Source organism: Balaenoptera acutorostrata, chromosome 6, assembly GCF_949987535.1.
Source record: "Balaenoptera acutorostrata chromosome 6, mBalAcu1.1, whole genome shotgun sequence".
Classification (NCBI taxonomy): domain Eukaryota; kingdom Metazoa; phylum Chordata; class Mammalia; order Artiodactyla; family Balaenopteridae; genus Balaenoptera; species Balaenoptera acutorostrata.
In genome coordinates, this window is record NC_080069.1 from 58,720,080 (window position 1) to 58,747,283 (window position 27,204).

The 27,204-nt window shown below is 39.2% G+C and overlaps 1 protein-coding gene across 15 annotated transcripts in view; it reads left to right on the forward strand.

Moving 5' to 3' along the window:
- Positions 1-27,204, forward strand: part of BNC2 (basonuclin zinc finger protein 2) — a 422,437-nt gene that overhangs the window by 82,573 nt on the left and 312,660 nt on the right. For 2 of the 15 annotated variants that reach the window (XM_057548290.1, XM_057548295.1), the window contains exon 2: positions 5,779-5,903. The exons of the other annotated variants lie outside the window; for them this stretch is intronic. The gene's annotated coding sequence lies outside the window, so the exon portion shown is untranslated. The remainder of the gene's footprint in view (positions 1-5,778; positions 5,904-27,204) is intronic. 15 annotated transcript variants of the gene reach the window in all.

The window sequence follows — 27,204 nt, forward strand, 5'->3', positions numbered from 1 at the left end:
TTAAATCTAAATCAGTATTAAAAGTGTCCTAAATGGTATAATTGTTTCATTAGACAACCTGAGTTTTGAGTAAATTTGTAGACTCTTGAACCTTGTAATATACCAAGAGTAAGCTTAGATATAACAAGCATAAATCATTGTGATTTGCATAATTTATCTCTTCTGTGTAAATATTGTACTCAGATAGTAAAACTGCTGTCCTAGAAATCAGATTTTGATTGTCTGAGTATTTGTGGGGTTAGAGGAGGTTTTCGGGTTATGTTTGTGTTTAGATTTAATTTCAATGATAAGTTAGGATTTATGGTGAGCAATGTGCAGAATGTTTTATTTACTTTTTCCAAGCTTATGAATAAAAGCAACTTCTGAATCTGATCTTTAGGAACCAAGTTCAGGAAATATGGTATAATTCTATTTTGTTTTTTTTTTTTAAATAAATTTATTTATTTTATTTTTGGCTGCATTGGGTCTTCGTTGCTGTGCACGGGCTTTTCTCTGGTTGCGGCGAGCGGGGGCGACTCTTAATTGTGGTACGTGGGCTTCTCATTGCGGTGGCTTCTCTTGTTGTGGAGCACGGGCTCTAGGCACGCGGGCTTCAGTAGTTGTGGCACGCGGGCTCAGTAGTTGTGGCTCATGGGCTCTAGAGCGCAGGCTCAGTAGTTGTGGCGCACCGGCTTAGTTGCTCCGTAGCATGTGGGCTCTTCCTGGACCAGGGATTGAACCTGTGTCCCATGCATTGGCAGGCGGATTCGTAACCACTGTGCCACCAGGGAAGCCCTATTTTGTTTCTTTTAATTGTGCCTTATCTCTGTTTATTTGCAAGTTGGGTATTTAAGATATTAACATATTTAATACCCTGTGATTGGATATATTTAACTTTCGACTTGACTCGTGCTTTTCAGATTTTTGGACTCTGAAAGCAGGAGCCACATAAGATCTGTCTTTTGCTTAAAGTACTAACTGACTCCAGTCTGATGTTTCCATTACATGAAACACACACCCCTGGCTTACTGCAGAGAAAAGGCTTCTAAGAATTAGGCGTGTTTGACTTCTCTGACAGACTGTTTACTTCTTTATTCATCCATTAATACATAAATTCATTTTTTTCCAAAATATTTATCAAATTTATATGATGTGCTATGAACTATAGCAGGTGTAATGCTGAACAAAACAGAAACATTTCTTTCCTTGCGCTTAAAGTACCTTAGAGTGTAGTAGGGGAGAAAAATATGAAACCAGGCAACCATGGTACCATGTGATAAATGCCCTCGAGCCCTAAGCCCAGGGTTCCATCAGCACACACAGGAGGAGTGAGTGCCAGAGACGCCCTGGAGGAAGTGGCACCTCTGCCTCTTTATTCTTCTAAGTTAGCCAGATGAAGTGGTCTAGGAAGAGTGACTAAAAATGTTCTTGGTGCAGGGAACAGCTCTGATAAAAGCCCAGAGTAAAGAGAGAACTCGGCATGGTAGAGGGACTAGTATGTTAAAACTTTAGGCAACCAAAACTCAGATCACCAGAACTCTCTCAGTTTGGATCAGAACATTTTTCTTTTGCAGTTTACTTTAATGAGGAGATGAGAAATGATTACAAACTTACTGTATGAGTCCCCATCCCTTATAACAGAAATAATTATTTTAGAAAATTTGAATTATATGTAACTACCAAAAATGAAAAATCATTCATAAACATATTACCTAGAGATAACCTTACTTGTCATTTTGTAACTCTCATTTCAGATTTTTTCGTATGCATCTTTAATTTTATAAAATTGAAATGATACTGAATATGCTATTTTGCAACTGATATTTTGCAAAAGTCACATTAATGGTCCTTCATACCTTGGGTTACTTGTAAAACATGCATTTTTAATGGCCGTATAGTATTCTGACATGAACCGTTATTTATTTATAGAACCCCTATTATTGGAAATGTAGGTTTCTAACTTTTGGCAATTTTAAATGTTGTTGTGATAGAATGTATTTGTATTTAAACTTTTGATTAAGTCTATGATTATTCCCCTAGGGTAATAAAAAGGTATTTCCTTTCTTCCATGCCCCTGCTTTTTTTGTAGATATGAACTGCTCGTTTATCACCAACACCCCTGAAAAGCATTACAGCTCTGAGGACATGAGGGCTTAAATCTTTAGATCTTTGGCATTTAGACCAGTGGTTTCCAAGACACCTGCTTGAATAGCACATTTGGCAATAATTCCCATTATATCCATACAAGTAAAAGCATAAGTTACAATAGATGTTATTGTGGCTGGACATGCAAAGTAAGACTAGTGTTAAATGTTGATAAAAATGTGAAACTATTCTATCCCATTTTTTTAGAGTACTCACATGTCTAGAAATGTTTTATCCAGAGAATTTTTTTTTTTTAACAGAGGAATTAAATCTCTTTTAGGGAGTGTTCTTTAACTGCATGATTAAATAAACTTCTGGTCTGTGATTCAGAATATATCTTATTAGATAAATACCTCTGGAATTAAGAACCAAAGGAAAAACGGAATTGTTTCTTAAGTCAGCATTTTTTCTTAAAGATGTCAAGAGGGAGATTTTGCATAGAACCAAGTAGGAGATGCTAAGAATAGGAACCACTGGGGGTTTTATATTTTGTAGATTTTTGTACTGTTTTAGTGCTGAAGTCCTATTGTCTTCATTTGCTCATCCTGTGTCTACCTTAGACTTGAGCATCGTACTCTATAAATACCCCCTCAAAAAAAAAAGACTTAAAAAATAATGGATTTATTGAGATATAATTCACATACTGTACAGTTTACCTACTTAGGATGTTTTTACTGTTTCAGCGGTTTTTAGCGTATTTGGAGTTGTGTAACCATCACCACAATCAAATTTAGAACATTTTTATCACCTCGAAAAGAAATTTCTACCCTTTAACTATCACGGCCCCCCCCCCCCACACACAGACACTGCCAACCCCCTGCAACTGTGGAGAACGGATGTACTTTCTGTCTCTATGAATTTGCCTATTCTAGACATTTCATACAAATGGAATCTTAATATATGTGGTATTTTGTGCCATCTTTCACTTATATTTTATTTGTTTATTTTTAAATCTTTTTTAAAATTTATTTATTTTTATTTTATTTATTTTTGGCTGTGTTGGGTCTTTGTTGCTGTGCGCGGGCTTTCTCTATAGTTGCGGCGAGCGGGGGCTACTCTTCATTGCGGTGCGTGGGCTTCTCATTGTGGTGGCTTCTCTTGTTGTGGAGCACGGGCTCTAGGCACGCGGGCTTCAGGAGTTGTGGCACGCAAGCTCAGTAGTTGTGGCTCACGGGCTCTAGAGCGCAGGCTCATTAATTGTGGCGCACAGGCTTAGTTGCTCCACGGCATGTGGGATCTTCCCGGACCAGGGCTCGAACCCGTGTCCCCTGCATTGGCAGGTGGATTCTTAACCACTGCACTACCAGGGAAGTCCTTTCACTTATATTTTAAAGATTCATCCATCTTTTGCCAAACAGTACTCGATTATATGTAGTATATATCACATTTTTTGTTTATCCATCTATCAGTTGATGGAACAAATACTTTATAATGTCTAAATGCATTTGGGTAGCTTTGTATTACAAAGGCAAAAACTAAGAAGTGAAGTTGCAAGATTCCAAATTGGAGATGCCTTCAAAGTTTGTTAGTGGTGAAGGAATATATAAATAAGTTTAGAATTAAGTTCACATGGTTGTTTGGTCTAAGGAAGAATATCCTATCCATCAGTACATCGTGTCAGTTCTACCTGCATCTGGATACTTCTTAAACCTGCTCTTGTCTCCATATGTCTGGTAAATTATCTAAGAAACATCTTTTGTTTGGCCATTGCATTACCACTACCATCCCCTAAAGCAGGCAAAAAAGGAGCATTTCTAAAAATGTCATTTTCTCTCAGGAGTCCGAAGTCCTTAACACGGGCTGCCTGGCTGCGTCACGTCAGGCCCCTGCTGCCTTCCCCCACCCCTCCTATTCTATGGTACTGATTTTGTGTTTAACAAAGGATAATGGAGTCCTTTCTGAAGTTCTTACCTGGGTACCCTCAACTTCAGCTTTCATCACTTCAAGAACTGTGTGTTAAGGACCCCTTTTGGAGCCTGGTGAAGTAGAAAGGTCTCATGAGCTCTGGGGTCCACTATGTATCAGAAACGTGCTTGTTTCCTTTCAACCTCTTTCCTGCAAAATAGAGATGATACCTTGCAAGTTGCTGTGAAGGTTAAGGAGATATTATGTGAATGTATCTGGCACATAATATGTGCTCAGTAAACTATGTCCTTTTCATTTGGATTATTACTCGAATGTAGTGGTTTAGGTGAGTTTGATATCCTCCCCTTCTCTTTTTTTGCTGAAAAGAGGGATCGATACATTATGATGATTACCTGTAGTTTAGGGATTTTTTTCCTTCTAAAATCCGTAGCTTTGTTTCTGAATTCTGGTTTTGTGAAGACTCTGGAATTTTATTAGTGCTTTAAAACCTCTGCCAACCAGCAGTACTTCCTTGGGTCCCTGCCTATAAAAAGACAATCTTTCATTTATTTCCTTTTTTGCCTAAAACATTTACGTGTCTGTATCTTTATGATTTCCTCATTACGTGAATAATTATTGTTCATTTAAAAACCAAGAAAATTCAGGAAATAGAGAAGAGAAATAGGGAGAAGAAGATAAAATTAAGTTGCAATCCAATTACCTGCTGTGGTCATTGTGGTTTATGGTTTTCTAGACTTTATTCTTTGCATATACACATATATGTGCCCATATTTTTTGAAAAAGAAGTTGGATGTTTAATTGCTTCCTCTACTTGCCAATGTAGGTGTTTTTCATTGTTAATATCACGGTTGTTATACAATTTTCTATGGCCTCATAGAAGGCCATTGTATGGGAGGACCGTGATGAGTGTCACCAGTCGTCTTTGAATGGATGTTTAGGTTTTATCTAACTTCTGGTCGTTATAAACAGTGCTGGCTTTGATTTTGAAGTCATGATGATTCTGATACGCTTTTTACCTCCTGAGTTAACAGTTCTCTTGAAGTAATTTCCCTGAGGTTTAATGCCAGATCCAGTTCAAACTTGCCCCTCTTAACTTTTCACAGATCGTTTGTAATGTTCTCACCCGCAGGACGTACTCTCTCTCTGTTCATGTCCATACTTTGCTCTTAATTTGGTGCTAGTTTTCTAATTTCTTCCTATCCCCACCTCCATTTACCTTGACAAAATGGTATATTTTCACTTTGGTGCATACTACTGTCCTATCTGAGCTATAACTTTTGAATAATTATCACTTCATATTGGTTAACATCTCTTTCCCTTTTGCCATGGATCCTTATGACTAAATTTATGAATTTGTTGCCATTATATTTTCCATCACCTCATCTAAAATTGGGGTTTATTTAAATATCTGATTTTATTAATCTAAAAGAGAGTGCTTACTTTCTTCCAGATAAAAGAATCAGTGGAGTGGTTTGTATTGTATAGTTCAATCAAAAGACACATATTTATACTTTCTTTTGCCTTAAATTGGGATATTCCTAAACTGGGATTTTTCATCCTGGATTGTTTTCCTCCTTTTAGGTCTGTTTTTTTTTTTGGCCTACAGACAGCTAATTATGTCCTTAAGGAGCATTAGCCATTTTAAATAGTTTTAATAGGAAGCTATGTAAATCATATTGTATATTCAAGAGCCGGGGTTATTAAACTTGAGCATGCATCTGAGTCACGCGATGATCTCATTTAATCACAGACTGCTGGGCCTTACCCCTAGTTTTTCTGATTCTGTAGGTCATGGATACGGCCTGAGAATCTGCATTTCTAACAAGCCTCCAGGTGACGCTGATGTTGCTGGTGCTGAGACCATACTTTGAGATTGGAACACAGAAATCATTTTTGGATTCTCCATACTCTTTGTAATTATCTATAGTCTTTTTCTCTTTACACCAGTACACATGGCAGATATAACTGAGCATATTTTAGTAGAGCTGTCACTTGTTTAAAAAGCAAACAAAACCCTTTATTGGCAAAATACGGAAAGGTTACTGGATACAGAGCTCCAGCCTGGTGTGAGCAAGAACAGTAGGCAAGGCACCTGGAGTCCTAGACGAGGGTCCTGGATTGTTTGGGCGAAGACAAGTTTCCTTAAATCTCTTACAGTCTTAGTTTGCTTGCAGAAAAAAAGTGATTGCTGCTTTCCCTTCACCTCCTAAATCTGCAGACAAATCCTCAAAGTGTTTTTTAAACAGGTTCACGATGTCAGATATCTCAATTAAGAAAGGCTTATCTGTTTTCAATAAATGTTCAAAGTAGCTTTAATAGAGGCATTATTTTAAGGTTTTATCACCATGGGGGTTTTAGAAGTTGGATGAGGAAATATCTTGAAATCACAGATATTCCAAATGGCTTTGAAAATCAGAGCTACAGGACAGGTGATGGTCTGTATGTCAAGTCTTCGAGACGGTCTGTATTCTCAACCTTCGAGAATATAAGGTTGAGCCCAGAAGGAAGGAGGAGGTGAGAGAGAAATCTTAAAATAATGGGAATTGAAACTGTAATTGGGTGCGTTTGATTCATTGGATCCAGGGTTAGTTCGGTGTGTAATTCTCTGTTTCCTTTTCAGATGTAACTAGTAGTGGTTACACTTATTAGCGAATGGCAATTTAGACTTCTGCGTTTGAAGTTCTTTCTACCTGGTAGCTGAGATGGGGGAGATGTATAAGGCCTTTTCTGGCAGGCATATTTTTTGTATTTGAATAGGAAGGATACACTATTAGAAAAAGCACAAGAGGAAAGGACTTTTGTAGAGGATTACTTGGCATGTAGGTGAGTGAAAGGTGAGGCTACAGCAACGCCCGGTAGCTGATAAGAACAGAGTACAGACTAAGATGAACAGGAAGTTTCTGCTGAGCACCTCAGCCTCTCATGTTTAGACTTGGTTAAAAGGCAGCTGATTCAGCTGGAGATGCTTCAGTTATATTGTAGAGACAAGTCTCTTGTCCTCTGAGTCTGTCACCGTGAGTTGGAATTTAAAATGTTTTTAGAAAGCCTTTTTTGACTCTTCTTTTATTACTGTGTTCTCTCTCACCATTTTCTTTTTTTTTTTGGATGGTATGACATGTGTGGTCTTCTTTTCTTGTCAGCAGTTGGGAGAAAAATCTCAACAGAGGGAGAAACCTTATGACACAGAAAATGTTTCCCTGAAGTGTTCCCATGTGAGCAATGGGCATGGGCATGTACTAAAAGAAGGGGGGTAAAAAGGCTTTTTGTTGAGAGTGACAGGTTGACAGGACGACCAAAATTTAACTTAAATCCTTTCGTTGATATTGGAATGTCATAAACCTTCATGTGACACTGCCACATTCAACTGTGTGATCTGGAGCGCTGGAGCTTGTACCACTGTGTGTGTGTGTACAGTGTAAACATTTTATGAACTGCAGTGTCTGATCCATCCGTCTGTCTGGGCAAGAATCTCCCTTGATAGTAAAAAGAACAGCAATCAGGACAGAATTGGTCAATGCGGCATGTCTAATGGTGGGAAGATATTTGAAGGACTCGCTATAGACACAATAGTCTCTCTAAATAGCCTCTTTGCACCCGGAGTCTTATTGCAAACAGGTTCATTAAGGAGAGACATTCTGACACACAGCATCACAGTAATGAAAGTAGCTCTGTTTTTCTAATATTGTATCTTGCCACTTCAGTTATGCTGCTAGTACAAGATTTCCCTTGTGTTGTTGTATATTTCTCCAGAAAAAGAATCAGTCTTCATAGAATATACAATTATTTTGTACAGGAATGTATAACTCATACCTAAGATCCAGTCCTCCCTGTTTATGTGCACTAGTACAAAAATAATTGGCAAACACATCTTCCAGACCAAAAGATTCCAACACCTTCAATTTGTTGGGCTAGAAGATGTTGAACCAGAGTTATAATAAACTTTAAAAAAATGTGTAATGTTCAAAATGGATTTGTGATCAATCATAAAAGAAAAAAAATATTAGCACAGTTTCCCATGAGGTGTAATTTTTTTCCTAGGGTTTCAGCCAACTCCAGTATAGCATCTGTTCAAAGAGGGGGAAAATGCAAAAGGTTTTCATCCACCAAGCTTTACATATAACTACAATATGATGACTTAAGCTATTGGATTTTCTGCCTGTTAATGTACAGCATGAACATTATGAACATGGAAAAAAAGGTTATATTGGTTTAAAAGTGGATATGGAAAATTTAATGTGCTCAAGTGGGAACAATGGCATATTAAAAAAAACCACTCATGACACAGATCTAATAATTCACTTGCCCCTGTAGGAGAAAGGGTATCAGCTCTGATACTGGCTCATAGTTTATTTTTATATACACCCCTGGTCCCTGCAGTATACCCCGCGTGTGGGTTCCAGAGAAAAGAAAGAAAATAACCTGTAGGGAAATCAGCCTGGAAACCTTTCATTAAATACATTGTACTCTGTATTGTGTCGTTCACAGACTCTTCAAGAAATAAAGGGAAAAACCTGTTATCAGTCTGCATGTGTGAAATATTATATTTGAATACTATCATTTGTTTTAAGATTAAGGCTGAGGCTGCAGACATATTAGTTATTATTCACTTACATCTGGTAGATAGTGCAATGGGGATTTAAAAATTCTTTTTCCATTTCTAGTCCCCACTGTTCTCTCTGCCTTCCTCCCCGCCCCGCCAAACAATGGCAAAGATACTACTTTAACTTAAAACTATGCTGGCTAAAATATTTTCATGTTGGAAATGTTGCCTCTTTATAGAGGATTGGGGTGGTGAGGGTAATAAAATCAGTGTTAAAATTCTTGGTGAAGTTTATCTGTCATTTAACAAAAGATGCATTTCCGGGGAAAATTGAAGAAAGTGTTAAATATATCCTTTCATGAGAAAAATATACACGGTAGGGGTGTAACTGTGAAGAGTGACACCTTTATCAAGTTGAGTGTCCTTTGGAGTGAACCTTTGTCTTGTCATTATAGTTCATGTATTGCTGTTGGTGGGCCTTTAAAATCTTATCTTTTTTTGCTGACTATTCATGCAGGATACGCTAGGCAGGCCAACTGTGACACGTATCATGCCCATACTTGTAGCTGTCTCTGGACGAAAATGAACACACATTTTAAGCCTAAACCTTGGGTGCCATATAAGAGTATTTAGTGAACTTCTGGAATAGCAATTATTAGGACTTGGGTTTTGATCTCAGATACCCGGAAGCGTCTTGTCCTCCACAGTCTGTTGAAAGATTTCTTATTTCGGAAGTAGCTTGTGTTGAAAAATCTTGTTTTAAGTGTAGAGGGTCATCAGCACCAGGATTTTCTCAGCATCACAACAAGCTTCAATGTCCACGAAGCTCCAGCCACATGACTGTAGTAAGAGGTCACGGTGATCGAATGCTTATCGTGTACCAGGCATTGTGTTAGATGCTTTATATGAAGCATCATCTAGTCTTCACGTTAAGCTGGTGAAGTGGAGACTGCTTTTCTCCTTTTTACAGATGAAGAAACTGTGTCACTAATAAGGGACAGTGCTGGGTTTTTCGGATCCAAGCCTGATCTTGTTACCAAGGTCATACCCTTTACTATTATTTGAAATCACATCATGAGCTGTGTGGCCTCCCTGAGCTTCACTCCCCTTTCCCTTGGCTCTCATACCTGTATAGTGACTGTTTCCTAGTCCTTTGGGTTTATTATCTCACCCTACCACCTACTAGCCAGGTGACTCTGTTGGCCCTTTCCCTATCAGTAAAATGAGGAAGAGTGATCCCCCTTATTTAACTCGGTATTGTGACTAGTAAATGAGATAATGTCTCTGAAGCACATGCACATGTTGTTTATTGGCCATCTTCTTTTTTTTTAATTGTTTTTAATTAATTAATTTATTTTTGGCTGTGTTGGGTCTTCGTTTCTGTGCGAGGGCTTTCTCTAGTTGTGGCAAGCGGGGACCACTCTTCATCGCGGTGCGCAGGCCTCTCACTGTCGCAGCCTCTCTTGTTGCGGAGCACAAGCTCCAGACGCGCAGGCTCAGTAGCCGTGGCTCATGGGCCCAGCTGCTCCGCGGCACGTGGGATCTTCCCAGACCAGGGCTCAAACCCGCGTCCCCTGCATTAACAGGCAGATTCTCAACCACTGCACCACCAGGGAAGCCCCTGGCCATCTTCTTTATGCCAGGTGCTGTGCTAGAACCTAGAGTACAGCAGTGATAGGGACAGACATGGTCCCCCTGAAGCTCGCAGACCTGTGGGCATGTCAGGACACTGAAAGGAAGAGTTACAAAATTACTTAGTTATGGGCTGCCTGTCTAAACCATACATAGATGTTAAGCTGACTTAAGTTTAAGCTACCGATCTGAACAGGTACTAGACTTTTCCAGGGTCCTGTGGGTAATGCTCGAAGAAAGCCCCTTGCTTTCGTTGGTATCACCTGGGTGCAAAGCTTTTTACCTAAATCCTCTTCCATTGCTCTCCACTGCAGGTCTCTGGCAGTCAGAAACCTGAGAGTTTGCCCCCGTCTCCTCCTCAGCCACCCCCGCCCCCGCTTCTCTCCTAACTTTCTCGCTGTCCGCCCGCGCCCCCATTTCTTAGTGTTCTGCTTTCTGCCATTCTCTGAGTTCTCAACCCAGTTTAAATTTAACCCTCCTTCAGATCCTAGCTCAGTCTTCACTACTTCAAGGCACACCCCTCTTTTGATAAATGTTCTTTTAGAACACGAATCCTGATTTTACATTTCTCTTTGCTGTGTGGACAATCTGTCTGTTTCTCCAACTGGACTGAAAGTTCCTGAGGGTAGGGACTTTCTTTGTCTCTCTGGTACCTATCCCAGGCACAAGTCTGTTTTCAAACAGTGAATTCAGATGGATTTTTTCCCCCTCATCTTTTACAACAGTTCTTTCGGCTCTAACATTTGATTTATTCTACCTACATGTCCAGTACACCTATTGAACCAAACACTAAACATATCTTCCCAACTCTGCATTTCCTCCTTTTCTCTAATTCTTTTAAAAAAAATATTGAAGTATAGTTGATTTACAATGTGCTAATTTCTGCTGTACAGCAAAGTGATTCAGTTATACATGTATGTACATTCTTTTTCATATTCTTTTCCATTATGGTTTATCACAGGATACGGAATGTAGTTCCTTGTGCTATACAGTAGGACCTTGTTGTTTATTCATTCTCTGTATGATAGTTCGCATCTGCTAATCCCAAACTCCCAATGCATCCCTCTCTAATTCTTAATCAATGTCTCCATTCATTGTCTTCATCAAACCCAGTGAGCCTCAATTCCTCCCAGATTTTCCCGAACTCCCCTATCAGGTGCCATCTTCTGTGTAGGACAGTCTCTTCAGGAGAGGATTCCCTGGGATCTCCCATCACTTCCACACCTTTCCTGTCGCCTCTGGGTGTGGGCTCTTACTAACTTCCTTGCCAAAATCACATAACTGATCTCTTCGCCTCTTGCCCTGAATGAGTAGTCCTTCTGAAACATAGATCTGATTGTGTAAGGTCTTAAAAGCCTTTGCCACTGAAATGATACTGTGTCTGGGATTTACTTTAAAATTATCCGGTGGATGAGGGAGGTTAAGGGGATTAGGGAAGAGTATAGGTGAAACAAGACTGACCATGTGCTGATAATTGTTGAAGCTGGTGGTGTGGTTCACAGGGGGGCTTATGATACTATTTACATTTGTATATGTTTGAAAACATCAGTAATAAGATTAAAAAATAGAACGCAGCAAACTTTGTGCACCCTATGGATAAAATCTGACCACCTTGGCAGAGCACAGGATGCTGTCATAGTCCCACCCGCATGTCTCCTTTGGCCTCTCATCTCCCTCAACTCTGACGGCTGACTCTGCTCTGCAGCTGTCCCTGCCCTCAGCATTGATCTCCTGAAGGGCTCAGCTCTACAGATAACTTCTTCCTGGCCCACTTCACTAGCCTGATTGGGGTCTTCTTTCATTTTGGCTCCCCTATCCCTTTGATGGACCGTCCTTAGAACCCATCATGTTCTTTCTTTGTGCATCGTCTAGCCTCCTCCTCACTGAGGACTGTCCAAGCCAAGAAGATCCGCACTCCCCCACCTCCGATTATCAGTTCAGTTAACACTCATTACATGCCTGTTGAGTGTCAGGCAGCTAATGGATGCTTGAGATTAAATCAAACAGTTACTTCTGGCTTGTAATATGGAGAGAATTCACCACCCAGTGTTTTGGGCTAAGCTTGGCAGTGGATTCCATCCCTCCTCTTCACCCCCAAGACCATCCCAGACTCCTCAGGGAATGAGGTATATTATGAAGAGATGCGCAGGTAAATTGTGCTATACAAATGCACGGTAGCCAAGTATTATTAGCACCTAGAGAGAAAACCCTTTGCCTAGCGTCTGTCTCTTTTTAAAGGTGACTTTTAAAATGGTCAGGCTCTACATTTACACGTGGGAGGTCTCCCTCCTCTTCTGGTCCGCTCCAAAAACTGGGTGGGGGAGCTCTTTCTGACTCCCATGGTTCGTAGGAGGACAGCCTCCAGCCAGCCTTCTGCCAGAGTCTATCCTAAGTTCCCCTCACTAGGCTCTAAGGTGAGCAGGAGAGTAACCCTTTCCCCAACCTTTATAATGTATCTCACTTTTTTCTGGCCACTTGATTATCCCAAACGCCAACAGGACTCTCGAGGCCAGAGGTAAAAGTAGAAAAGGTATATAAGATTTGAGAAATGAACTGGTTTTTGTGCCTTGGAGAAATAAAAGACCAAGGTATGAGTTAATCCCTGTTTTCAAACACATGAAATAATTTTACATGGAAGGTGGTACCAGCTGTTAGCCATATGAGTGTGAAAACAAACAAAAGGACTTAGGTTGCAGCTGGAGGGATTTTAGGTAGATAGAAATTTTTCATTAAGTGGTTCTGGGTGGGAACTGGGTTTCCATACCAGTAGATTGTTGATTTAGGTCCAGATTGGAGGGCAGTAGGGTGGATTTGAGGAATTTCAGCATCCTGAAAATCAGGCTTCATGACTACAAAATCAGCAGCTGTGATGCCTTTCGTGCCCAGAGCTGCAGAAGGAGGGTTCCCCTTATTCCTCCCACCTTCCCCCAAGTTGAAAGAAATTAACCTCAATTAAAGAAAATAGTGATGGATGGCTGCAGAGATAAATATGATACATCACACAGGAAAAACTACATTAAAAGAACATTAAAGTTGGGACAGAAAGCACTAAAAGTGAAAAAATTCACAGTTAGCATTGAAAAGTGGTATCACTTACATCTCTGCTAATATGTCGATCTAACAGGACACATTAAGAAATTATGAGTGTGCTCTGTTGTGCTAAGAAGTAAGTTTTTTGACTTGACACACTCAATCCACGGTTTCATTGCCCAGCTTTAATTAAGGCATCGTCTGTGAATGATTATAGCCCATGGGAGAAAACCTGTTACTTTTACCAGAAGAGTATTGGTGTTTGTTTAAATATTAAGTTTTGGAGGGGGCCAGGTGGTGATTCTGTGACTCTGTGCATTTCAATACCTGAGCATATTTCAGCTTTTCTGAAGTCAGTAATTTCTTTTGAAAGGCACTAGTTTTTTTTGACTAAAATGTTAGTAATAACTTAATAATAGCTTAATGTTGAGTAATACCATTTTTGTATATTTTGAAAGCAAAATTTAGCTTTTATCCCTTCTTCCAGGGGTGGGTTTTTGCTGCTGGAGAATAGATCTAAAATTTCATATGTGTATGTTAAGCAAATTAGTGCATTGTAGGGGCCACTTTCAGAATCAAATCCAATCACATTTTTAATTTATAAAATGACATTATGATACTAGAAAGCCTCCTTGAATTTGATTGATTTGTTTACTGTGTGTTTTTGTGTGTATATACATGTGTGTTCCTTATATCGGGGACAAAAATCCCCCAAATGGGTCTGGAATAGTATAGTTTCAACGTATACTATAACTAGAGTAAATATTTGTGTATGGTAGAGCTTGAATAATACAAAAATTAATCCTTAGCTTTTTTATCCCTTCTCTGACTCCAAAGAGTTGCTACCTTTCCCTAAACAAGAGCCAAAATAAAAAGTACTACCTTCCAAAAATCAGAGTACGTGACACGTAAGCTTCCAAAGAGGATCTCTCCCCTTCCCTCCACCACCTTCCCCCTTCCTCATCTCCTTCTCCCTCTTTTCATTTTGGGGAGAATTTTGAGTTTCTTCATTGACCATAAGCTTATTTGTGGAAGGGGGACAGTGAAAATTAACCTATTTCTGAAATCACTGAGCCATGAAGAACAAATTGAATTTAGCAAATTTAGATGCCAAATCTTACAATTCTGTTTTTAAAGCAGAAAGAGAATTTGCTTTTTATTAAGAAAAAGAATTGTATGTATATACAGGTAAATAAAATCACACCAACTTGTATACTTCTACATTGATAACATAGATGGGTTAAAAATGTTGTATTAGTCATTTTAAGGAAGGAAATACGAGCAACAATTATCATAGGATTTTTCTATTTTTGTTATATTAAAGGTGAGTCTTATAAAAGGGCCAATGAAATTGCCCTAAGTGCAATGGTTATTAGCCAACAGAACTTATTGCATACTGACCTAGGTGATATTAATTTGGGTACATGACAGGAATATACTCATGGCCTAATCACAGATTTTAGGTTGAGCTTCTTCCCGGATGAATGAGTTTGTGCTTCCAATTAATTAAAAAAAAAGTTCAGGAGGCCAAAAATTCAGAGAGAGAGGGAGAGGGAGAGAGAGAGGGAGATGAAATTGAGGTCATTTTTTTTCTGGTTGTTACTTTGGGACACCATGCGTAGTCTCTGTTTCTTAGTATAGAAAATAACATCTGTAAGCCCGTTTGGAGTTTTAAATGTAATATAAGTGTAGTGCATCATCGTAAGTATGCAAACATGTTTTAAAACAGGGTATTGTATGGAAGCAATTACTGGCAGTGAGTGAACTACACACCCCAAAGAATGGGTTGGGGCCAAAAAAGGGAAGATTTCTAAACAGAATTACTTTCGTGTGGGTGGGAAAGAGAGGAAGGTTAACTTTTATTAGGAACCAATCCCAGCTCTTATTTTAATTCTGATCACACACTTGGTAACCCAAATAAATAAGTAATAAAGAGATTTCATGTTAGGATGAGGTTATTTTTTTTCCCCTGGTACAGTCTTCCAGTGGGGAGTGATTTTTTTTTTATGGCAGAAGGGCATGACGTACATAAACATGAACATGACCAAATGCATGTGCAGCTCTGCAGTTTCAAACTTCGGGCCTTGTAATGGTTAAAGATGTTGTTGCGGCCCTTTGTGACATGATACTTGAGCATTCTTTAGCTGGGTGTGTTGTGTTCATCTTTAACAGATTTAATGGGATGTAGGAAGGTTTGATTTTATCATCTGGAAGTAACAGGCTCTGCAGTTTTCTTCCACTCACCACCAGTTTGGAGAAGACCCTGTTGATAGGATCTCTTTCCTTTCCCCTCATCCTGTATATTTTGTTTATTCTCCAACTTCACATAATATCACCCTTATCTCAAGGCAATTTTGCATTGTAATATTTGGCAGGGGGTGGATCTTAAAACTTGAAGGGAAGAAAATTGCTTTATATAAAAATCAGTTTGTCTGCAGATAGGTTCTCTGGGGCCCTTTGGACCTCGCTGATATCAACTTTAAATAGATTTCTTTTCTCAAGCCAGTGTCACCATAACTCCCAAACCAGAGTTATTTTGAGTTAGACTTCACTGAGCAGCCATCTAAGCAGCACATTGAGCTAAGCAGCCCTCCAGCAGCCCCTTAACTGTTATCAGACAGGGTATTGATGAGTGGGGCTTGGTCAAGTTACTTAACCTTCCTTCCTTGATTTTCTATTATGTAGGCTGGAAATGATCATATCTGCCTTTGATCTCATAGGGATGCTTCAATCCATTAAAGTTATTAAGCACTTTAAGTAAGGTATAAGGCAGTAGATGCAAGGCATCTTCATTACTGTTATTTTATTACAGTGCCATATACAAAGGGAAGCTTTCTTAATGCTCAATAGTTAAGTCTCAGAATGAGCTCTCCGGACTCAGTTGTTGGCAGGGGACTTTAAGAGGTCAGGTTACCTATCTCTCTACTCTTGAGGCCATGCTCTGTTCCTCCCTTCTTCTGTTAGTTTGGGGAGCAAAAAGCAAAAACAAAACCAAGAGCAAAATTGATAAAAATGAGGAGGCAAATGGGAGATGACTGTGGTCCACCTCCTATTCTTTCCCCAGGAGCTGCTGCTGGTACTGATCTTCCTAAAGTGTGAACTACCTTGGTACCCGTCCTGATGCTCATCTCCCCTTTCTTTGGAACGCGTATTCAGGAGTTTTAAAGAGGATTGTGGGCTTTGATTCTTCCCCATTTACAACTTTCATTTTCTTTGTTTTTTTGAAATACTGTTTCTCTAAGAAATCGAAAAAAAAGTTGAGGGTAGAGTGGGTAAAGGTCTTTGCATGTCTTTGGTTAGTGTTCAAAGGCATTTGTACAAGATGACTATGTTTCTTAGATCGCAGCCCCCTCTGGCATTTTGTCTTGAATAGTTCCTCCCTCACACCTCATATAACATTCCAGGAGGAGATGTACTTCTGTATAGCCTTGGGTGGCACCAGCTTGACCATGTCCATGAGAACATAAAAGATCAACCCTCACCTCCCAGAGTGAAGAATTTGCTTCCTGGAGTCCAGGTTCTTTTGATCACATAGGTTTCACTTTTCTAAAATAACCTACCCAGTCCTTTGTCCTTAACTTTCGGAAACTAATGAGGGCGACTCTATTGATGTTTATTGGTTGAGAGATTTTACTACTTTCTGTGTTCATTCTTTTAAACTTTTGATACTCTGGTATATTTTACTTTGCCCATGATATATTTTACTTTCACTACTTTATTTCTGGGCTGATTGTTCTTGTACTTCATCTACATGTAACTTGGTGGCATGTCCAGTTGGGTCAGCTACAAAGCACTAGTCCCTCAAACACCGTACCTTGTAGTTGGATGAAGTAAAAAAGAGTTGTGCTGTGGTCTGAAATATAAGATATTTCTGTTCATCAATAATACTGTGCGAGGAAGCCTACAGAAACAATTATAAGTACTGAAGAATTAAGAAGCTCTAAAATAAATATGGATTGGTAAAAACACATTAATTCAACATTTTGTTATTTTTTTAATATAAATTTATTTATTTACTTATTTTTGGCTGCATTGGGTCTTCGTTGCTGTGCGTGGGCTTTCTCTAGTTGTGGCGGGCCGGGGCTACTCTTCGTTGTGGTGTGCGGGCTTCTCACTGTGGTGGCTTCTCTTGTTATGGAGCTCGGGCTCTAGGCGCGTGGGCTCAGTAGTTGTGGCACACGGGCTTAGTTGCTCTGCGGCATGTGGGATCTTCCCGGACCAGGGCTCGAACCCTTGTCCCCTGCATTGGCAGGCGGATTCTTAACCATTGTGCCACCGGGGAAGTCCCTGTTTTTTTTTCAACTTTTCTTCAGTAACTAGAATCCTAAAGTTACAAGTAAGTTGCTTTTAAATATGACTAGAATGATATGCTTTTCCAACTTTCCCCTGGCCCCCAAGTATTAGGGTCTAACAGTGGATTTTCTGGTATTGATTTGTGTGGAAAGCCTTAGATGAGATCATAGTTTTGTATTTAAAGAATCACTGTTTTGGGGATGGTGGGGGAAGAGTACAATTACATGAAGTTGGGATTGTTGTGGAAAATCAGGGACATATGGTTGCCATAGATATAATATTAGTTTCTCAGAATCGAGAGTAACACAAATGAAATTACCTCTTAAATTGTGGCTAGCTATTGCTGCCTCTGTACCTGAAATATGTTTTTCTTTTTATCTTTTTATCCCCGTATGTGAAGATTCTTGAGTGTGGGTCAGGGCTAACAAAACTTTTTTGTTTAATGCTACTACTGTTTTTTGAAGAGATACTGCAGCACCCACTATTTTCCCCTTGTTTTTCTCTCCTCCTCCCCAAATTTCATGTCAACAATTTCATATTCTGTTAGAGCCCAAAGAGAATTTAAAGCAATTTGCCATGCCACCATCTCCTTTGTGGTTAGATACACCTCCTGAGGAGTTCACAGATGACCTAAATGGATTATTGTGATTTTTTTTTTTTTTGTATTTCCTGAGGAGTCAAAATGGGTCAGCCTTGGAGATGCCCCAGAACCAGTGGGGCCGTGGGAGTGGATCGTCATGAAGCAGTAGCTAGCTATGTGGTTGTAAGGATTTCCTGGTATTCTTATTCCTACGATTGATGGACAGAGTTGGATTTACCCTGGGTTGGGCTGTTTCTCAACCCTTTTTTCACTATCAGGGTCTAAGGAGCCTTTAAGGCATTTTGTCCTAATCGCTGCCTACCCCCCACCCCCACCCCGCCATTAAAACCTAAGGAATAAGATTTTGTTCGGTAGGGTTGAGCTTTGGAAGACCACAGTACTGTAATATCAAAATAAAATTTTCCCCTATTGAGAATGCAGGATTTAGATCACAAACTTGGATGTACAATATTTTTGGCCAGCTTTATTGAAATATAATTGACATATAACATGAAAGTTTAAGGTGTGCATGTGATGATTTGATACAGGTATATATTGTGAAATGATTACCAAAATAAGGCTAGCTAACACTTCCATCACCTCACATAATTACCTATTTTTTTTTGGTTGAGGATGTACAAATTATTCAACAACTTGTCTATTTATATCCCAGCCAATAGTGAGTACATTTTCTGTGAGTCAGTAGTGAGTACAGCTATGGTATTGCGTTGGCCAAAAGGCTTGTTCAGTTTTATCTGTAAGAAGGCTCTAGTAGCACTTAGTTGTCTTTAACTTCATTCAAAACAATTTTGTTAGATTGTATGTGACAGCTGTCATATCAGCATGCATTTAAAACTTGACATCAGGGACTTCCCTGGTGGCGCAGTGCTTAAGAATCCGCCTGCTAATGCAGGGGACGTGGGTTCCAGCCCTGGTCCGGGAAGATCCCACATGCCGCGGAGCAACAAAGCCCGTGCGCCACAACTACAGAGCCTGCGCTCTAGAGCTCGCGAGCCACAACTACTGAGCCTGCGTGCCTAGAGCCCGTGCTCCACAACAAGAGAAGCCACCGCAATGAGAAGCCCGTGCACAGCAACGAAGAGTAGCCCCACTCACCTCAACTAAAGAAAGCCCACGTGCAGCAACGAAGACCCAATGCAGCCATAAATGAATGGATGGATGGATGGATGGATGGATGAAGGAATAAAATCAAAATTGGTGAATTTTTATGTAGCCATTTTAACATTGAAGATGGAAGAAAAACAACATTTTCAGCATATGCTTTATCATTTCAAGAAAGGTAAAAACACAACTAAAATGCAAAAAAAGATTTGTGCAGTGTATGGAGAAGGTGCTGTGATTGACCAAACGTGTCAAAGGTGGTTTGCGAAGTTTTATGCTGGAGATTTCTTGCTGGACAGTGCTCCATGGTCGGGTAGACCAGTTGAAGTTGATAGTGATCAAATTGAGACATTCATTGAGAACAATCAACGTTATACCACGCGGGGGATAGCCGACATACTCAAAGTATCCAGATCAAATGTTGAAAATCATTTGCACCAACATTATTACATTCATTGCTTTGATGTTTGGGTTCCACGTAAGTTAAGTGAAAAAAACCTTCTTGACCGTATTTCCGCTCGCGATTCTCTACTTAAATGTAATGGAAACGTTCTGTTTTTAAAATAAATTGTGATGAAAAGTAGATACTGTACAACAATGTGGAATGGAAGAGATCATGGGGCAAGGGAAATGAACCACCACCAACCACACCAAAGGCTGGTCTTCATCCAAAGAAGGTGATGTTGTGTATATGGTGGGATTGGAAGGGAGTCCTCTATGGTGATCTCCTTCCGGAAAACCAAATGATCAATTCCAGCAAGTATTGCTCCCAGCTGAAAGCAGCACTGGATGAAAAGCAACCAGAATTAGTCAACAGAAAATGCATAATCTTCCAACAGGATAACACAAGACTGCATGTTTCTTTGCTGACCAGGCAAAAACTGTTACAGCTTGGCTGGGAAGTTCTGATTCATCCACCGTATTCGCCAGACATTGCACCTTCAGATTTCCATTTATTTCAGTATTTACAAAATTCTCTTAATGTAAGAAAATTTCAATTCCCTGGAAGACTGTAAAAGGCACCTGGAACAGTTCTTTGCTCAAAAAGATAAAAAGTTTTTGGAAGATGGAATTATGAAGTTACCTGGAAAATGGCAGAAGGTAAAATGGAAAAAAAGGGTGAATATGTTGTTCAATAAAGTTCTTGGTGAAAATGAAAAATGTGTCTTTTGTTTTTACTTAAAAACCGAAAGCGCTTTTTGGCCAACCCAATACTTTGGTAATTACTCATCCTGAGCTGTTACATTGAATTTGTCTTTGACACCTTAGTTTTCATATGAAGATGGGCACTTAGTGGCATGCCTAGATGGGTTCTGTTAGGACACTTGTGTCTTGTTTTCCCCCACGGGTGTGGGAGTGGATGGGCTTTCAGCAGGCAGCTATCACAGACTTATTTTTCGTTATAGAAGTAATACATTCTCATTGCAAATAAAAATCAGAAAATACTTAGCTCATAAGAGTTTCTGTCTCCACAAATTGAGCTGCTCTATGCTATTTACATACTTCTAGCTTTAAATGTGATTGTGGCATGCTCTCACATATTTAAAATATGTAATAATAAAACTGAATTATGTATAAATGGCATGGTTAAGAATGATGGTTCTCTTGAAGATTTGTTTTTAACCTGTGTTTAGTATTCCTTTTTTTATTTCTCACTGTGTATTGTGAGGGACACTAACACTGATTCATATTGAAAATAGTCCTTTTCAGTTTGAAACCTTACATTCTATCAAAATGATAAGATTTCAGAGATAAAAATTGGAAAAAAATCTGTTTGGTGGTTTTTCTGTCCCTGAAGTCTTAAAAGTAACTGTATATACTTTTCCATTAAAGTCCTTTCTAATATCTGTACAGAAAACATACTGCCCCTGAATAAAACAGCTTCAGGTGTGGTCCTTGATCCTCTCTGAAAAAAACATTTTCATAACAAAGTAGAAAATGTTAAAAGCAATTAACTAAGTAAATCTCAATTCCAATTACTAAGATTTTTGCATGAAAATCACATTTTCCTTGTTACTGAAGTATGAGATTATAGCCAGCTGTTGGCAGTGGTAACCTGTAATCCATTTCTGTACGTTGCTTTTTGGTGTGAACTGAAAACGATTATCATGAAGTTAAGTGTTATAACCCACTTTAAGATGAATTAGTTTTCTGGAATTTATCACTGGAAAAATCAGAACACATTCCCTCTGGAATCTATGTTTATTGCAAAAAACATACATGTTGACCCTGGAGTACTTTTCCTCTTCCCATTCAAATGAAAGATAAGTTAAATAGTAATTTTTTTAAAACAAAGGTTTATTTAATTCTTACATCTGTGGGTGTAAGTAAAACCAGTAGATTCTTCAAAGATTTTGGTTATGAAAATAAGATTGATTGATATATTGTGCCTTGGCTATATATATGCTATTAACTCTCAGGTGAGAAATATTAACCTGAAAAATGTGCATGCTTTTTGTGAAAAGTAGCAGCAGAATAAGGGCCTCCCCCAACCATGTCTAACTCTTAAGAACTTAGGAATATGTTACTTTACATAGTAAAAGGGATTTTGCAGGTGTGATTAATGTTAAAGACCTTGAGATGGGGAGAACATCATCGATTATCCAGGTGGACCCAATTTAATCACATGACTCATTAAAGAACCTTTCCCAGCTGTGGTCAGAGAGAGAGACATAACTGGAAGAAAGGTCAGAGAGATCCAACATGGCTGGCTTTGAAGATGGAGCAAGGGGACCCTGAGCCAAGGAATGTAGGCAGCCTCTAGAAGCTGGAAAAGGCAAGGACACAGATCTTCCTCTAGAACCTCCTGAAAGGAATTCAACTCTGCTAGCACCTTGATTTTAGCCCAGTGAGTCCTCTGTTGGACTTCTGACCAACAGAACTGTAAGGTAATTTATGTTTTAAGTCACTGAGGTAGTGGTAATTTATTATGGCCGCTGTAGAAAATGAATCCTTGCTTTGTGTTCGTAATTTGTTGAGTAAAATTATTACTGAAATCTGAAGCTGTGAAGGAAAAAAAGGGATTTGGTGACATGTAAAATACTTAGTATTTTATAAGACTTCCTTATATATGGATTGGTACAGTTCATTTGCTGTTAAATAACAGAACGAGTTCAGTTTGGCCTTGCGACTGATTTTTTTTCCAGTGTCACTGTCGTACTAGGCATTCAGTAAAGGCTGAAAAACATGAGTAAAGTTACAGTCAAGCTTTGCATTGGCTGTTGTTAGCAGTGGAGTTTGGATAAAGGGGCTTGAGGAAAATTAGGAACGTAGCTGCTTGTGTCAGGTCTGAAGAAGTGCCTCCAAGCTTTTGACAAATGCATCTCACATTTATATGTCTGTTATGTTTGGCAATTGTCAAGGAATTGCTCAAGACTTATTGGACTCAGACCTCAGGGTATAAATGAGTTCATCTGTCTCGATAAGCTGGGTACTAGTAGTAGCCAAAAAGCAATGATGATGGGGAGTCTTAATCTTTCAGATAATGGTTTCCTATTTAATTAGTTGCAAAATGACAGGCTTCGAGATATTATACCGTGTAGCAAGAGATTTAAAATCACAGTAAAGATAAACAGTACAACAGGTAAACCTACACACTTTTAAATCTCGTTTAAGCTGCTTCTCTACTTTCCCTAGCTAGTAAGTTGGGACATTCAATCAGAAATATTTATTGAATCTGTTTGTATTAGGCACTGGGGCTGTAGGTGTAAAGAACTCCGCTATCATAGTGCTTATTGACCCATAGGGAAGACAGAAATTAAATAATTTCACGTGCTGAGCAGAAGTACGGGGTGCTGTAGGAGTGGATGATAATCTACTCTAGTCCAGGGAAAGAAGCCATCTCTGAAGGCAAGGGGAGGTTCAGTAAAGGAGAAAGGAAAAGGGCTTCATGTTTTATAATGTTATATGTTAATTATACCTCAAAAAATTATGGTAGTCTGTACAGGGATGGAGAGTGGAGAAAATTATTTTCCAAGCACTTAGTGGCCAATGGTGCCATTTACTGAGGTGGGCAGTTCTGGAGGAGGAGCATATTTGAGGAGTCTTAGATCCACACTTAGATGCCAAGTTTGAAGTCCCTCTTCTACATTCCCCTGGTGATGACATGTAGACCGTTGAATGTATTTGTGGTATAGAAGAGTGATGCAGGCTGAGGATGGGGGTTTGGTGACCATCAGCGGTCAGTTGGTATCTCAAGCCTGGGAGTAGATTGCCTTGCCTATGGAGGTGGGAGGTGGGGTGGGGAAGGAAGGGGGAAGTCATGCCTTTGGTTGTATAATCATGGAGTTGACATCAGTAGGTGACCCTAAATAATTAGTACTGAAGACATAGTCATAGCCATGGTCAACATTTTCATTTTTTGATTCCTTTTCCTTGGTGATGTAGCTGAAAATTTAGGTCACACACTCTTGTATGGTAGACAATTGCTTTTTGTACATTGTACAGTCACCCCTGTGTCTCCTCCATCTCTCAGAGCTTCCCTTGACTCCTGCACCCATGCATGTTCTCTACCCTCTCCTTTTGAGTCAGTGTGTCTTCTCATGCTGTCTTGGTCTCTCTCTCTCTGAACTTTTGCTTATTTGGAAATATTTTCAGTTGCTTCCACATGTAACTTTTAGATGTTTATTCCCATTCGTAGAGTTAGGTATCCTTTTACTGGGTTATTTATTTGGTCTGGAATGTGCCAGGTTTTGAGGCGGTAGCACAGATGCTTTGCTCTCCTTTGAGTGTGGGCGAGATGCAGAGAATGGCTGTGTGGATGGAAGTGGAGGTGAAGGAAGAGCTATCTTGCTGGGAAGAAATCCATGACAGTGGGGCCCACAGTCCCCAAGTGCTTCTTGAGTAGATGAACTTAATAAGGATCTTAGCGAAACAGTTGCTACACATTGAAAAATGAATGTTTTTTGTGCTTATAACTGAAGGCAAATTGGAAAATGAAATTCAGGGGAGGAAAAGACCCTCCCATTCACATTTGCAAAAATATTTTGATCTAGGCTAAAATAGAGACCATCTTTACCCTTTATTTTATTGCACAGCTCAGATTGCAAGTTGGTTGAGATGGGGGCAACTTTCCTGTATCATATATCGGTAAATCTTACACTTGTTGGGAAAGGCAGAGGTTTCTTACTCAGAGACACTTTTGCCACCTGGGGTTTGGCAGACAGAAAGACAGGTAGAAGTGGCATTCAGGGACATCTTTTCATTTTATGAAGAGTAGTGAACTGAAGTATAAACACAAACAAGGGTGGGTAGTGGTGACTTGGACAAAGATTCTACCAACTGGCAGCGTGAAATACTTGGTAGACGAACCGTTTTAGTGGGTGTCTCTCAGTTGTGAAAGTGTCGGTTCCCCAGAGGCAGAGGAAGCAATCACAGGCTGTGAGCGGCACTTCTATAGGGCCTGTCGCTCTGCTGGAGCTCATCTTGGCCCGAGCAATGCTGTCTCCTTGGTTGTGACACAAGTACCAGGTGTCTGCGCTTTGACAAACGGAGGCCTGGGAGAGCTGAGTAGGGCAGGGACGTTTGGAGTGATTCATGTCAAGTGATATCTAAAGTAAGGGATTGCTGGAACAATCCGTCTGCTCCACATCACCAGGAATATAACTGTATATATGTTTTTTAAAGTTTATTTTGAAGGAGGGTGGAGTTCCCTATGGAGGAGAGGGTGGTGGTGGGAAAATAGGTTATTTTTAAAGCAATACTTATGAAGCTTCAGGGCAGGGGAGGACTGGGCTTGCTGATTGATATCTGGGATATGTTTTTATTGTCTAGCAAAATATTGGATGCAGCTGTACGTGTATTACCCTTTGCCAGCGCGAACGTTTGCGTCAGAAACCCGAGTCCATTACCCCTTGCCGTACAACTCGTTTTGATGTGAGAGTGAACACAACTCCACTGCAGATTTAAGAACTATTAATGTGAATTTTATTTCCCTGTTTAGTCACTGAATCATACTGTAGTGTTGGCATGGTAAGTTTTGTAATTTCTTTTCCTGTGCGAAGAGTGCTTTTCTTTCGCCGAATGTTCACTTCTGCGTACTTTTTTTTAGTTAGGCATTATGTCATTACGAAGATTTATAGTTATCTAATAATGATTTATTGTAGTCATTTATTCTGCCAGCTGTGGCACATTTTCAGTGGAATTTGTAAATCAGATTTATACAGAAATTTACCAGGACATGCATTTCAGGATTTAATAAAACATACTCCAAGATCTTTTTGAAGTGGGTAGTTTTATGCTGACACATTTGGGTGTAAGCTTTACCTTAACAACCTTTGTAAGTATTCAAGCTCTGCCGTGTCTGTCCCACAACCATTGAAAGAGGAATCTCTGAGATCTGTTAAAATACCCAGTTTCAGGTCGTCCACTTTGCTTCCAGACCATTAATGTCACGTTATGTTTGACTTGGTATGTTCACATGTTAAAGGACACGGAAACATCCTGACACGAGGCTCTGTGCAGTCCCATGTGTTTTAATCACTATTAAAATGTGTATCCGGAATCATAGCAGAGTGTATCTAGTAGATTATGTTCATTTTGAGGCCTTACGTGTCAGATTTTCTCTCCCCCCCCCCCCCCCCCCCCCCCCCCCCCACTTCTCAGGATTCACCGGCCACTAACCATGTGGAATACATTTAGCTTTGGCAGAACTGCCAGCTCACACTCCTCCCGCAATTTCTTTGTTATGGTACAAGTTATTATATTTTCTTTTTCTTTCTTTTTAAAAAAGTATTGTTGAGATTTTGTTTGTCTACTTGGTGGTATATATTTGTTTAGAGAAGAATAGAATTTAGAAAAGAAGGAAAGTGTACAGATCCTTTATAATGCGTAATTTTTTTTTTTAATCTGGCAATTTGAGAGGCTGTCTTTGAAATGCATGATTGCCAAGTAATTTGTAAAAATGACTTGTTCTCTAAGACTGCATGAGAATTTTAGTTCTAAGATGAAACTATGAATTCCCAGCTCCAGTCAGCTGGTAATTTTGTCTGCAGCAGCATGGACCATCTCATTTGACTTACTACTGCTGCCCCAAACACATTGACTTCATTGATCAGTTGTTTTAATATTTGTGAAGACATCGTCTTAATGTGCCTTGAAGCTGAAGTTTTAGGTGATATTTAATTGTATTTAAAGCAGTAGACTTGGCAGTATCTAAGATGGAAAGCAAGCATTTGAAAATATTACAGCCTCTAGTTTTTGGCAGTAGTTTGCACATGTTTATGATGTTCAGGTACTAGTTAAGCAGAATGTAACAAAAAGAAAGAGCCCAAACAACTTGTCATCTGAAATGTAATTCCTCCCCTTTTAATTTTTTTTTGCCACAATATGTGACAGTGAACAGTTTGTCATCTGATCTCTTATTTCTTAAAAGATATAGTTTTTAAAAACGTTCTTAGCAATACCACACAGTAGTTAATTTTGTCATCAGGTAGGAATTCAAGTCACAGTACATTAAAGTGGATCTTTTAACCTCATTAGAATGAAAATATTTAAAAAAATATACTTAATAAAAATATATACATAGTACTGAGCTCTGGAGTTCATCTTGAGTGAATTAATATTTCTAGAAAAATTGTTACAATTTTTTATATGATTCAGTTGTGTGCTGTATGGACAAATGACTCCATGGTATTTGATATTTATTTATTTTTATTTTGAGAAAAAGACCTCTACAGTGCAAGGGAAACTGGGAGATAGAGAAGTTTTTTTGAAAGGGAACAGAGATGAACTTTTCTTGAGAGATTTCATTGCTGATCTTTTAGATGTGGTGCCGCATTTTCCTTAAAGGCACTTAGCACTTGTTCAATGAAAAGATCATGGAGAAATATTGAGCTCTTTATTTTACATTTTTTTCATCTAGTGCTCACAATATGCTAGGTATCTTTACCAAGTTTAAATGCAAAAGGAAAAAAGATATATAAGTTCCTCGTTCTGGATTTAGTTTTGACTTTATCAGTGTTTTCAGGTTTTTCTTTTGGGCTTACCTGAAAAACTTTTAAAATGATACAAAATTTGA